This window comes from Protopterus annectens, chromosome 14.part0 (assembly GCF_019279795.1).
Source record: "Protopterus annectens isolate FY-2018-M chromosome 14.part0, PAN1.0, whole genome shotgun sequence".
NCBI lineage: Eukaryota > Metazoa > Chordata > Ceratodontiformes > Protopteridae > Protopterus > Protopterus annectens.
The window spans coordinates 1,092,006,395-1,092,021,622 of NC_056748.1; positions in this window are offsets into that span (position 1 = coordinate 1,092,006,395).

The window sequence follows — 15,228 nt, forward strand, 5'->3', positions numbered from 1 at the left end:
AGCAGGGTGGGTGGAGTAAAGAGGTGCAGTCGATAGGTAGTTATTTATTACATTTGGATGATATTTTTATTTTTGGGTTGTGCCTGGTGTTAGAATAATTGAGCTTATCAATTATATTAACTATATTTATATTAACAATACCACAGATTTTTTTTAAATTTACCTACCAACACAAGACTAATAAAGTTAACATGGATGTGAACTGTTTTGAATCAACTATTTACAAAAAATCAACTTTCTCTAGAACATATTTGCACTACAAAAGTTGCCACACTTATCTAAAGAATCATATCTTGGTTTCTGGCTTACTGTAGAGTTGACTAGTAAGAGAAGTTTTATTTAAATTTATATTTTATTTTTTTCACTGTTTTTCACTGCTTGTAGGAAGGGAAGGATAGCTTGTAGACAGGGAGATTTATTTTGAATTATATTTTGTTGTTTTACCTTTAATTTTCACTGCTGGTTGTTAGAAAGGAATAAGATTTAGACAGGCAAGCTCTAGCCACCTCAAGTAACCTAGACAGCTATAAATTCACACAGACTGCAGAGAGGACAACCCAGAGCTTATCTAAACAACCTTATCTTGTTTTGTGATTTATTGGTCTTTACTGTTAAAAAAGTGCAGCTGTGATTGATTGTGAAGAATTACAGCTTTTGTCTGACTTTCAAAACTTGTACAGTCAGAACAGTTTTACTGCACTTACTTTAGTATTTAGCTGTATATTGCTTGTGTGATTTTTGTCACAGAAGTTGATTTAAGTTCTCTTTTTATTCTGTGGTTACTGATTTTAATTATTCTTTTCTTTTATAATATTTTATTCATTTGAAGCTGAATATGGATTTTTAATCTTTAAGAACCATCAATTGTTTTTATTAATTAATTACATCAATTTATGTGTGTGTGTGTGTGTGTGTGTGTGTGTGTGTGTGTGTGTGTGTGTGTGTGTGTATATATATATATATATATATATATATATATATATATATATGGTTTGATTGATTTAACATGTTGATTCTGATGAAATCTGAGGAATACTTGGATGAAAATGCTGTTTGTGTTTTATTGAATTGCGCTAAATAAATTCAGGAGTCTATTTTCACTACTACGAGCGGTGCAGTTCTACTTGCTTTTGTCTATTCTTAGTTTTAGTATTATTTTTGGCATTGTTCCTCCTGTTCTTTTTGGTGTTTGTGTTATGGAAGAAGAAGGGCACATCCACTCAAGTGGGTGAATTCCATAAGATTGCAGGTCAATTGACCCAACATGTCGAACTTTTGACTCCTTTAAGCCAGGGGATTGTGGAATTGTCTTGTGTTCATTTACCCGGAAATCAGGAAGCTCTATCCAACCATCATGCTAATTCACGTCCCTTAGCCACTGGCCTTTCACTTGGTGCGAATGCACAGGAACCAGGAAGCAACTGTATGGATTTTGATGTTACACCTGGCATTTTGCGAGAAAGAAGCAACCCCAATTTGGTTTCCAGTTCTCCTAGGGGAGCTCATTCGAGCTCAGGACTTAATGGCGACTTTAACAAATGGCTGCAAGACAAACCGGTATTTTGCAAGCCTGCACCTGGTACTGTGTCTACAGAGCCATCTGAAAGTTACAAGGAAAATCTAAAATTATTACAGGAAGCACTTACCAGGTACAAAACATTATCTATTGACAATGACTATCTTAACAAATGTATTCATTTGTGCATTGTACCTAAAGGTTTGAGACTTAATAAATTTCCCAACAATGTTAGTGCTGGGTCTGAATTTCATCATGAGCTTATTGCTATTTTTGACAGTTGTGGTTTGGATGTTCTCAGAGCTATTGTCAAAAACAATGAAAAAGAAATTGTGGTTGCAAAGGAAAAAACTGAACTGTATAATTCTCGTATTACCAGTGATTTGTTGTTTGATCTAGAAGTGGAGAAAAAGAAATATTATGACATTAGATATTTTATTGATAAAAAATGTGATCAAATTCTGCACAGAAAATATAAGAAATTGGATAGGGACATTAGGGAATATCAGGAAGGCAGACAATACCCCCAGCTCAAACAGTTTTATGTGTCCGTTGGTTAGGAACGCAATGTACGCTCTGAATTTAATCAACAGGGGAGGGCTAGTGAAAATTTAACATCTGTGGAAAGGGAGATTGTTCCCAATAATCAGCAGGAGCCCCTACCCCACAGATCGGATAGATTGTGTAACAAGAACTCTAATTACAACCATTTTTACAGGGGGAATCATCACCAGGAGGGAGGGGGGTTCAGGGGTTATTGGAACTAGATTCAAATGTTATTGAACATGTACAGGTAGATGACAATGTTCAAGTTGTGACAAGAGGTGGCTTTCATGTATTTAATTACGGTCATTATGAAATTACTAATGAATTCTTTTACTTTTTTGTCAAAGGTTTTAAATTTGTTCCTAACAGGAAAAGTAACTTGACTCTTGCTATTCTAGATTTAAAAATATTTATTCGAAAGTTGAATCTGGAAAACATGTTTGGAGACCAGCATACTTCTTTTAATGCTGATATACTCAAGAAACATAGTGTATTTAAACCTCCAATACACCCACAACTTAAGAATTTAGAATTGGTCATGGAAAATGAAATCAGGAAGATGTTCGAAAATAATAGGGTACATTCGAACTTAGATACCAAACAAAGGCAGATTTTGGGTCAGTTATGTTCCAATCCATCTATCTGTGTCATGGAACCTGACAAGGGTGGCAGGGGTTGTCCTTATGGATAAGATCATATATGAAGGCAAGATGTTCTCTATACTCGATGATGACAGTAGATACAGTAAGGGGTTGGGAGGGTGGCCTAATGGTTAAGGTGTTTGCCTTACAAACACAAGGTGCAGGGTTTGAGTCTCACAAGGGATAATTGGCTAGGCTTACAATAGCTCGCAAGGGCACTTAGCCTAGTACTAATCTATGAATCTATAAATCTATAAGAAAATTGATTTGGCACTTAAGGATCTTTTTGACCAAGGTGTTATAGACTTTAGAACACAACAATATTTGGAGAATAATTCCCCGAGGGTACCCTCTATCTTCGGGATACCCAAATTTCACAAGTGCATTGGGGACCCTCCTCTCTGAACCATTGTGGCTTCAGAAGGTGCCAAGATTCCACCTTTAGCCAAGTTCCTTGATTAGAAACTGAAAATGTTATGGTGTAGGGAAGCATACCTACTCAAGTATTCGTGGGAATTTCTGAGTAAGGTGAAACATGATCTAAACGCACCAGGATTAATATTTGTTACAGTTGATGTCGTGGACTTATTTTCAATGATTCCTCATGAGACCAGATTAGCTTGGTTTGAGGAAGCTTTTAAGAACAGCCCTGATACCACTGAGAATGATATATTTATGTGTTTGGAACTAGCTGACCTGGTTTTGAAAAATAATTTTATATACTTTGAAGGGGACTTCTTTAAACAGGAGACTGGAGTGGCAATGGGGGCTAGTTGTGCCTCCATTTTTGCAGATATGGTGGTATCGACATGGGAGAAGAAATTTGTGTATCACAGTGAATATGTTCAATATTGGATCTTATACACTAGGTTTCTGGATGACATCTGTATTTTTGGATAGGTAGCTTAGAAAAATTAGATGAATTTGTGCATTATATTAATCAAAGTACCACATTTTTTAAATAGCCTGACATTTGAACACGTAACCCTTGTAAAAATTCCCAAAATTGTATACTGTTGGTCTGTCTTTCCTGCTAAACATATGTGAAATTACAGTGCTGAGTGCAAATAACATTAAAATTAAAGTACTGAGTGCAAATAACACAGTGCTGAGTGCAGATTTTAGGCCCTTACATTCAACTTATATCTGGTGTGGTGTCTTGAGTCAATCGGGGTATTCTCTGTAACCACTACCACTGCCTTCTCTTTCCCCAACCCCCCTCTTTCCTCAAACAGGAAAAACTGCTACAATTCAGTACAGGTATAATTTTCAAATCTAGGTGCTTAGGATTCCCCCCACCCCCCTTGGCTGACCTGGTGTGACTTAGTGTAAGTTCATTCTTCATTGTATGGATCTTTTACTGTTTTTTGTGTAACTGAATAACCTGCTGCTAAATTCTGATTCTGCACAGACTGCTCTATTTTTTTTTCAGAGGCTCTATAAGTAGCTAGTGACTTTACTGAATTTCTGTGATAATATTTGTGTTTAAACTGAACCTGTACCTAGAGAAAGTGTATAATCAGAGCTTGCTGCATGTGTTTTTTAATGTTTAAATTGCACACACACACATTGATGAAGTGCTTTTATGACTTGAATAACTTGGGCTAGCTATACCTGAAGTGCTTTTACTGGCAATTTTCCAGTTGTACAATTGTGAACAATTGATTTAGTTTTTCTGGTATATCTTTAAAATCTGGCAAGTGTTTATTTACTGCATTGCTCTCTTGCTTAGACTTCTTAGCTATAAATCTTAGTTCATTCTGAAGTATGCTACTTTACCCCCCCACCAAACCTTTCTGAATGCATTATTATTATTGCAATAACCCACGCCTGGGTGTGGGTAATGCTGGATTTACCCACGGTTGGCATGGTTTGGTCCCGAGGGCGAAGCCCGAGGGACCAAACAAAGCCAACCGTGGTAATACAGCATTACCCACACCCAGAAGTGGGTTATTGCTATTATACCACGACATTATTTAAGAAAAGAAACTATTACTTTTCTTAAATAATGGCATAGTATAATGCCTGTTTACTGCCCTTCCACAGATGTCTGGCATCCGAGTAGTTCTGATGTACCGCGTGCTCGCGCAGTACATCAGAGTTGTGGGCAAAGCAAGGAGAAAGCAAGATCTCCGTTGCTTTTTTACTGTTTTAAGCTATGTTAAATGGGTTTAACATAGCGAGACAGTTTTAAAATAAGCAACGGATATCTCCGTTGCTTATTTTAAAACTGTCTCGCTATGTTAAACCCATTTAACATAGCGAACAGTAAAAAGCAACGGAGATCTTGCTTTCTCCGTTGCTTTAAAACCTGTCTCGCTATGTTAAATGGGTTTAGCATAGCGAGACAGCTTTAAAATAAGCAACGGAGATCTCTGTTGCTTATTTTAAAGCTGTCTCGCTATGTTAAACCCATTTAACATAGCGAGACAGTGTTTTAAAAGTAGAGTTATACTAATGGAAAAAAGTCCGGGCGACCGGACCTTTTTGCATTAGTATAACTCGATTTACAATCAGTGTGCACATTTTGGGGGGGGTCATGGTATAATATATAATAACTGCCTGTTGTTGTCTTCATGCTTACCCTAGAATGTCTGCTATTCTCTTTTCCTAGTTGAACTCTACAGTTCCCTACAAAACGGTGTCTACAGGTGTCTGCAATCAATTTCTCTCAACATTTAAACAGAGTAGGTTGCACACACAAAAAGCATTTGTTAAGTTTTCACTTACAGTGCTTTGTAATTAAGCAGGTCACCATATTGGTCAGCCATAGAGCTCTTTGTTTCTACTTGAGTGGTTGCCTCCTTCCCCTGTAACTGAAGTTAAATTGACTCTTACATTAAGAGCTGTAATACTTACCTTATAGCTTTAGGACACCTTAGGAAACCTTGTAAACTGCAATAGCCCTGCTACGTTTGCCCTCGCTATGCTCGGGCTCTCTTCGCTCCCCTCCCTGCCCCCAATTCCCTCCCGCCCCCAGTACCTCTAAATTTATAGTACTATAGCCACTCCCCCACTTTCTATAGCCACTCCCCCACTTTCTAGATCTGCTTTCATCTGGGATATTTCCACCCACCCCCATTCTACTACCTACATTTTAATAGCACCTATTAGTTTTTATCTGGCATTCTCCCATCCCCCTTCCAGTACCTTTACCTCACCACTCTATCTTCTGGTGTTGCATCACCAGGTAAAACAGTTCCTTAACTCACTAGCTGAATCACAGATAATGATATGCTTCTCTTTACTATCCCTATTGTTCACACCATACCTCCTTACCTTGTATGAATACCAGTTTCTCGTGGGATTTCAGGTCCCAAAAGGCCATACTATCACCCCAGCTGTAAATCCATCCACCTTCAACCATACGTACAGTACCAGATCCTATACAACATCTTGTTCAGTCTATCAACATCTCAACCCCAGGCACATTAGCTCTAGATCCAAACACTACCACAAACTAATAAACAAATTCTTGAAGTTCATCACCAAGTATAGACTCAACCTAATACTTGGTGGTGATATTCACCCCAACTCTGGCCCACTCACTTCAGATACACATACCCCCTCTACTTGCAATCTAAGCTACAAACCTACAATTAATAGGCCAACTAACTCTCTCCTAGTCTGTCATCTCAATATTAGAAGCATTAATAACAAGGTACATGAATTGCATGCACTTCTGGATGTCCACTCCCCTAAGATTCTCTGTTTATCTGAAACCTGGTTAAAACCTAACACTAAAGACAATGAAGTGTTACCACCTGGGTACAACATACACAGGCTGGATCGTGCTTCGAGGAAGGGGGGTGGGGTAGCTGTCCTCTATAAATCTGAGTTGAATGTCACCATAGATGTAATACAACCTCCTCAGATTAATAACTCAGAGATTCTTGCCACCAAATTGAACTTAATACAAATAAATGCATTAATATCATCTGTATGTACATTCCCCCAGGTAACAATATATCTACATTTGAAGTTATCCTGCACTGGCTATCATGTCACTACCCCCAGGAAACCCTACTACTTGGAGACTTTAACATAGACTGGGGCACCTGTTCCTCAGAATCCCCAACCACCCATATTAACCTGCATGCATTTACACAAATCATATCCACCCCTACCAGGATAGGTAAACCCAACCAAAAAGAAAGTATACTTGACTGGGTACTCATAAACAGTCACCCCCAACTGTACACCTCTGGTACCCTCCTTAATGGCCTAAGCGATCACCTTCTCACATATGTAATTAAGCACAAAACCATTAATTCCCAACAACCCTTACTCGGAAAGGTTAGAAACAATAAAAACTTTGACCCTGCCAAATTCCAACAAGAACTAAACTCGTGTAATTGGTCTATTCTAAAACACCTCCCCTTAGAGGGAGCAGTAGCATACTTTAACAATAAATTCCTTGAGATCCTTGATTTGCATGCACCTGTTCGTTCAAAGAGAACCAAGGCAAAAACTGCACCATGGCTTTCTATAGAGTCTAAACTCAAAATTACCCTTAGAAACATAACATGGGCTTTATGTCGTTCTTCTAAAGACCCTCAAGATCACATTAAATACAGGCAATCCAGGAACGAAACCAAAAAACCAATTTTACAAGACAAAAAACAATGCTACTGTAATTTACAAACAATAAATCAAAATAATCCTCACAAGTTTTGGGCAGGTTTAAATAATCTACTACATCCTGGACAAACTTCAACCCCAATCCCTGCTGCTACTATTGATAAAACCCCTGAAGATGTTTCTGATAGTTTTAACCAATTCTTTACTGAGACAATTCAAGCCCTAGCTAGCCAACTACCTCCTAGCTCCCCTGGTCCTGAAAGTAGCATCCCTAGAAACCTACTCGCGTTCAGCTTCCAACCAGTTGCCACTTCACTTATCCGTACCTTGATCAAAAAATTAAAACCCACTACACTTTCTGCTGATCAACTCCCTGCCGAGTACCTACAAAAATCAGCTGATGCTATTGCTTACCCCATCTCAATACTAATCAATCAAACCATAGTAGAAGTTAAAATTCCCACCATCTGGAAAATATCCTATGTAATCCCACTTCACAAAGGAGGCAGCTCTACTGAATTCTCCAATTATAGGCCAACAGCTATACTCTCTCCACTTGCAAAGATTATGGAAAAATGTATTCATAGACAACTCATGCACCACCTAATCCAGAATCGCCTTATGGCAGACACTCAGCATGGCATCCGTCCTCATCACAGCACTACTTCAGCCCTCCTAGCCTTTACTAACACCATAAACCATAATCGCAACAATAATTATATATCCTCAGCCCTCTTTTTGGATCTTCCCAAGGCATTCGATATGGTTGATCACCAACTTTTAATCCACACCCTGCAAACATTCTGTCTAGATGCTGGAGCCCTCCAATGGTTTCAATCCTACATGAATGGTCAACAGCAGGCTGTCCTCTGGCAGAACAAACTCTTTAACCTTCTACCTAACACCCTTGGAGTACCACAAGGCTCTGTACTAGGGCCCTTGCTGTTCTCCATCTTCATTAATGACCTTTATACTGTCATCCCAAAAGTCAGCTGTATCCAATATGCTGATGACTCTACTCTGATTTGCTCAGCCACATCTCCAGTAGAGTTATGGTCAGCTACCCAGACCACCTTTAATACAGTAGAAAACTGGCTTTCAGGACATCGTCTGATCCTAAATCCAAAAAAAACTAAAATGCTGTTATTTTCACCAACACGTAGGTCTATTGCTTTCACCTTTACCATAAAATCAAATGATGGCACAATAATCTCCCCTGACCCATCTACAAAACTATTAGGTGTCATCATAGACAATAATCTAAAATTTGACCTACATGTTAACCAAACTATCAAAACCATCAATAAAAAACTAGGGTAATTTTACAGAATAAAAGCCTTCCTAACCCCTCCAGCTAAAATTGCCATAGCTCGCTCTGACCTTCTTTCAACCCTTCTGTATGCATCCCCTCTACTCTCGAATTTAAACAAGACTGTCCCTAACAAACTCTCAATTTGCTACAACCACATTGCCAGGTTTGCCACTGGGCTGCCTTTTAGGACACATCATTGCATTAATCTAAATCAGCTTGGGTGGCTTGAACTACCCAGCTTAATCCAGTATAACCAACTGATTATGGCCTATAAAATCCTCTATAATCCGGACAATACTCCTGCACTTAAAAATATTATCACCCCCTATAACAATCCTAGACCACTTCGATCCTCTAACAAACTACTAATTCAGACTAGCAAAATTAATAACACAGCCTGTGATTCTCTCTTTGCAAACTCTGTAAGTAGAACCTGGAACTCTCTTTCAGCTGATATTACCTTACTTTCCACCTTAGGGCAATTTAAAACTAGAGTCAAACAACATTTGTCACTTAACTGGCTATGTCAATGTATCAAGCCTGGCTAACTCTCTCTAGAATACGTAAAAATCTGTTAACCAGTTTACTGTGTAATTTAATTTAATCCTGACTTGTGTTTAGGATTAACTGTAACCTGTGGAACTTGTTTAACTTGCTTACTTATGTAATCTCTGTAAATAGTCTATTTGTAATATGTAATGCTGGTATTATGTAATGCTGTATCTGCTTACCCTTGGAGCTTTTCTCCCCAGGCCTCCGCTGAAAATGGACATGCATCCAGTCGGACTATCCCCGTCAACAAATGTAAAATAAATAAATAAAATAAAATTTACCTACCAGACTAGTTTTGATAAGGTGAATTATTTAGATGTCATAATTAGCAAACATGAACAAGGCTTTAAGTCATCCATTTATAGAAAACCCACTTTTTCCCAACACATATATTAGCTTTACTAGTTCGCATCCTTTCTTTCAGAACAAGGGGATTGTTAAAGGCCAGTATGTGCGTGCTAGCCGTATGACCTCAACTGAAATTAATTTTGAGCTTGAATGTTCCCTATTGAAGAGAATGTTCTTGGAATGAGGCTATCCTGAGGATCGTATTACTAAAATTCAACAAGATGTATCACTAGGTAGGAAGGATAAATATATCCATATTCTGGGAAGGGGTCTTGATTTTTCTAACCAACATGGAACACTTGGTCTTATTGATGGAAGTTATAATAGATCCTTTATTACTAATTTTAATGGTAATGCATACCATATTAAAGCTATTGTTGAAAGAGAGTGTCAATTTTTTGAGTTTACGGATTTAACCAACCTTAAAAATAAAACTATTAAGGTGGTTTTCAGGAAGGGTCAGAATATTAAAAATATGTTGGAAAAAGCCTACTATGAGTTTACTCTCTCACATAAAAGAAAGGGGACATACAGGTATGGGGCCTGCAAGCAGTGTGCCTATATCATACAGAAGGAAGAAGTTCTGGTAGCCTCTAGACAAAAAATGTTGATTTCCCCTAGTTATTTTAACTGCAATAGCTCTGGGGTGCTTTACCTAGTTATTTGCCGTGTATGTCAAGGTTTCTATGTGGGAAAAACAGAGAGGCAACTCAAACGTAGGATATATGAACATATGAATAGTATTAATAACAAGAATAACCACAATGCTTTATTTAGACACCTGGCCTCATGTCCTAATGCTAAGTTTGGCTTTTTTGTTATTGAGAAGGTACAAAAGAATTTGAGAGGAAGACCTTGGGAATCTCAACTGGGCTACAGAGAAACCTTTTGGCAAGTAGTAATTCAGGCTAAGAAATCCCCTGGCCTCAATGATAAAATTTCCCTGACACCACTTTTAAAGCTTAGGCTAGCGAAATTGTCAGAGGTGAAATATTTAAAATATTTTTAATTTAGTTAAATATACATTCAGGTTTTTATGTTTTATAATTTGTATGGTTTGAAAAATGCATACCTTATGAATTTTTATTGATTGAACAATAATTATGGTTTTAATGTACAAAAAATAAGTATTTTGGGTTGTTATTATTAAATTATTACTGGAGTTTTGTAGTATCATATGCATTTTACGTGGTTACCAAAAAATCTTTTGGGCTATTCCCCATTAAGAACCATAAATTGTTTTTATTAATTAATTACATCAATTTATGTGTGTGTGGATGTGTGTGTGTGTGTGTGTGTGTTTGTGTGTGTGTGTGTGTGTGTGTGTGTGTGTGTGTGTGTGTATATATATAGATATATATATATATATATATATATATATATATATATATATATATATATTTATATATATATATATATATATATATATATATATATATATATATGGTTTGATTGATTTAACATGTTGATTCTGACAAAGTCTGAGGAATACTTGGATGAAAACACTGTTTGTGTTTTATTGAATTGCGTTAAATAAATTCAGGAGTCTATTTTCACTACCACGAGCGATGCAGTTCTACTTGCTTTTGTCTATACTTGGTTTTTAGTTTTATTTTTGGCATTGTTCCTCCTGTTCTTTTTGATACTTTAGCATTTAGCTATATATTGCTTGTGTGATTTTTTTGTCACAGAAGTTGATTTAAGTTCTCTTTGAATTCTGTGGTTACTGATTTTCATTATTCTTTTTTTATAATATTTTATTAATTTGAAGCTGAATATGGATTCCTTAAATGAGTATGCAATTAACAATTTACTAATGTGCAAATACCTTGTACAGCGTAATAACTGCTATGCATATTTAAAGGTAACAGCTGATAACACTGGTGATCCGTGTTCTTCATATCAAAAGTTGGATTATTTGCTTACCATTATTAGAAGTATATGTAGACTTAAATGAGAACCACGCTCACAGACTCAAAGAACATGCTTATTTCATCATGTCTTGGTGTTTCCTACATTTTAACACCACTCTGGGAATATTTACAGGTTTTTAAATATTTTTATACATAATTTCTGAGTCTGACCACATGGGATCTGGCATGTTGAAGTAATACTGATTGTTTAGTCTGCCTCTAGGTATCCAAAAATGCAGTGCTCATCTGTAAAAAGTTACATCACACAGGCTTCTTTGTTTTTAAAGCTCCTGTCACTACATTGATTTTACATGCATATACTGCTGTCTTTCAGTCAGTTAGTTTTAAGTTAATATTTCATGCCATTCAATGACAACTTAAAACACAAACAGTGCAAATGCCACGCAACAGACTTTCAAAGTACTTTTTACTGCTGCTTCATTTGAGAATGGCTAAACTGCATTTTTTAAGCCTGAATTGTAGTACATTGACTCCTCCCCATCCCCCTTCACACATAAATTCCCTAGCTGTCAAAGTGCTAAGAGTAATTTGAGCTGTTACATGCTGTGATTGACAGCTCACAGCAGGAGACTTGACTCATGTACCATTTCCTTGTTCTAGCTTTTACTTTCTGTATGTGTAGGGGAAGGACCAGGGAGATGTGACATCACAACATGAGTAGGTTTTTAGGACAGTCATGGTGATGTCAGTTTGGGGAGACAACTGGCCAGAAAACTACCTGCATTCAGTGGCCTTGATGACATCAATAAATTGGAGACTTCAGCAAAGGTGGGATACAAGTTTTTTGAAAGTGAAACCACCACAGTACAGTAAGGTACTGTTCTAGTGGAGAGAAACAGTTGATTTAAAATATTTAAATGCTGTACTGTTGTTTATTCATAGCAGGACAATAAATAGGGAGAAAAAGGACAGAGAAGTTGGGCATTTAATAATGGAATCCTGTTGTCCTTTAATTATGATGATTGCACTTGAGCAATTAGCATGGCTTGGAAAACTGTCGTTACATATATTAATGACTGTACTGGTGAGATAAATAATGTTAGGCAAATAGCAAATAGAACACATTTAGGAAATGATGTGTTTATTGTTTGTAAAGATAATTCAACCTCTATGACACAAGACGATGCCCCTGACAATTTTGGAATTCTGGATGCAAGTATTCAGCAATGTGAGGACTCAGAGTGTTTAGAAAGAACCAAAAAAGAAAGAAATTCACAACAAATAAAGAGGAGAAAGAAACTGATTAATATCTGTAAAGTAAAGAGAATATATAATTAAAGTGAAACTGTTTTGCTATGTAACACACAGATTACAGGGAATGATAACATTTTTTTCTATTAGAAAACCTTCACTCTATAGAAAAAGGCATCATTTTCCAAAACAGAAGATAGAAAAAAAAGAGGCAAGGGCAGGTGAAAAGGAAGAAATCAAAATTGAACATGGAAAGATTGAAGGGAAAGATAGATACTGACTACATGGCTCAAGCTGTGGATGTACAAAGCCAGCTGGATGAGAATTGTATGCTTGAAAATATAATATGCAACAAAAACAGCAGGATTGCTAAGACTAATGGTGATGAAGATCATGTCTTTGTAATAATTGAGAGAAGATATTCCTGCATTAAAAGTTGAAGATTCTTCAGATCTGGTCAGAAAATATATTCTTGTAATTGGAGATTCAGTTATTAGAGGAGAAAATAATGAACACTTAACAGTGCTATGCTTGCAAGCAGCAAAGGCAGAAGATGTGAGATAACCCTTGGAGCGCCGTAATGTAAGGAAGTACAGATCTGTTTTTATTCATGCAAATGATGTTATCTGTAAAGCCTCTCTGACTGTTAGTAGGGAACTTACAGCCTTTTTAGATAGTACAGCTTGTACTGGTGTTAGTTCACAAATCACATATAGAAAGGATAGTCAGATCACTGTGAATGAAAAGATTTTTAGCTAAATACCTGCATGAAAAAAAATGTCCTGTTTTAAAAAATGCATTCAAGCTTAGTTTTGGGCACACACGTGTTCAGACAGGATGGCATGCATTTGTCAAGATCAGGGAGGAGAATTCTTGCAGCAGATATTTTGTAATATTTGACAAATACTAGGCAGGATTTTTGCCAGGTCGAAAATTTAACAGCTCACAGATAGCAACATTTGATGCATCTCTGATGGTTGCTAATGCTAGGAGCATTAATAATATTTTTTATTGGAAAATTTGCTATATTCCCACGAGATTGATGGTGTTATTGTTTGTGAAACATGGTTAAAGAACAATGACTGGAAACCAGATTTGTCAGTGTATAAATGCTTTTGCTGTAACAGACATTCTTAGAAAAAGTTAGATGGAGGTGTTATGATAGGGACTAAAGATAGTTATGAGACCTGTGATTATTACATGTTCAATGATAGCACTGATACTATAGACTGTGTAACTGTGACAATAAAGACAACCCTAGAACATATAACTATTGTTGGAGTGCATAGACCACCAAAGTCAAGTGCTGATGACCTAGGGAAATCATACATTTCTTGAAAAAAACACAGCAGTGAAGAATATTAGCTGGGGACTTAAATTTACGAGAAACAGACTGGAATAATATTGATTCAACAACATTAATAGGAAATTATTCAGAATGTATATTCAAGAACATCAATTGATTCAGACTGTAAAAAAAACTACCAGGGAAGGGAACACACTAGACATTCTGAAGGATTCAATAAAGTCTGCGTAGGCTTCATGTAGAGCCTACATGGACTGTATCCGCCGTGTACATGGTCATAATGTGCTCCCAACAAGGCACAATGCATATTACTGATGTGCAGTGTGCCTAGGGGAGGTTTCCAGGCAGAGCAACATGGATAATGAAAACCGTGTACAGGAGAGCATCAACCTCTCAACCTCTTAGAGCAAGAAATCTGTAGCAAAGGCTGAAAAATAGGGACATAGGGATGTATTGCCCTTACAAACTTAGAAAAATGACAGAATAAAAAGTTATGCATTAGCATGCATTTTCTGAAGATTATGAAGTCCGAAACAAAAACATCTATCATTATTTAGTGATTTCCATCCTGAATGATTATTAAAAAAACACAATTTTTATGAGGATCTCCGCAATACTTTGGCTTTTTTTCCCCATGTTTGCTCAATTTGCCTTGCAGTTTGGCTATGCTGACCTTGTTTGCACAACAGGACCACCCATGTATCAGACATGATGCAGACATCCAAAAATAGAAAACAGATGCTTTCAACTACTACTGCTAAGCAAAGGTGGGTATAGCGCAAACCCAGTAAGTGAGGCTGTGCTATGCTCATGCCATCAACTTAATGATGGCTAAAATTCATGACCTCATATAACTAATCTTGTGGCAACATGTGTTGAGTGTTGGTCTAGAGTGCAGATGGTCCTGGGCCCTTGTCCAGGGTATACAAACTTTATTTATCTTGTTTGACACTGCATCTTATACAACTAAAGTGGTACTCTAATGAAATAACTGTTGGATTTCATTGGTTAAGTTGGTTACTGATACATTCAAAAAAGGTGCATGCTGCTTAGCATCGCATAAACCAATGCACTTGTTTTACCATGTTTGTGTGATAATAAACGGCAGGCAGCTTTTTCAAATGTATCAAAATGCAGGCAATGCACACTCTCAGTAAGTGCAGTGGATGGGAAAACATGACATTTAAAGGTGAATTGGCGGGAATTGCACATTAGACATTAAGCCTGAACTTGTGCAGATATGTCAAGTGTTAAAGAGGGTGTGCAATTCAGAGCACAATGCTGGGGTGTCCAGGGACCAA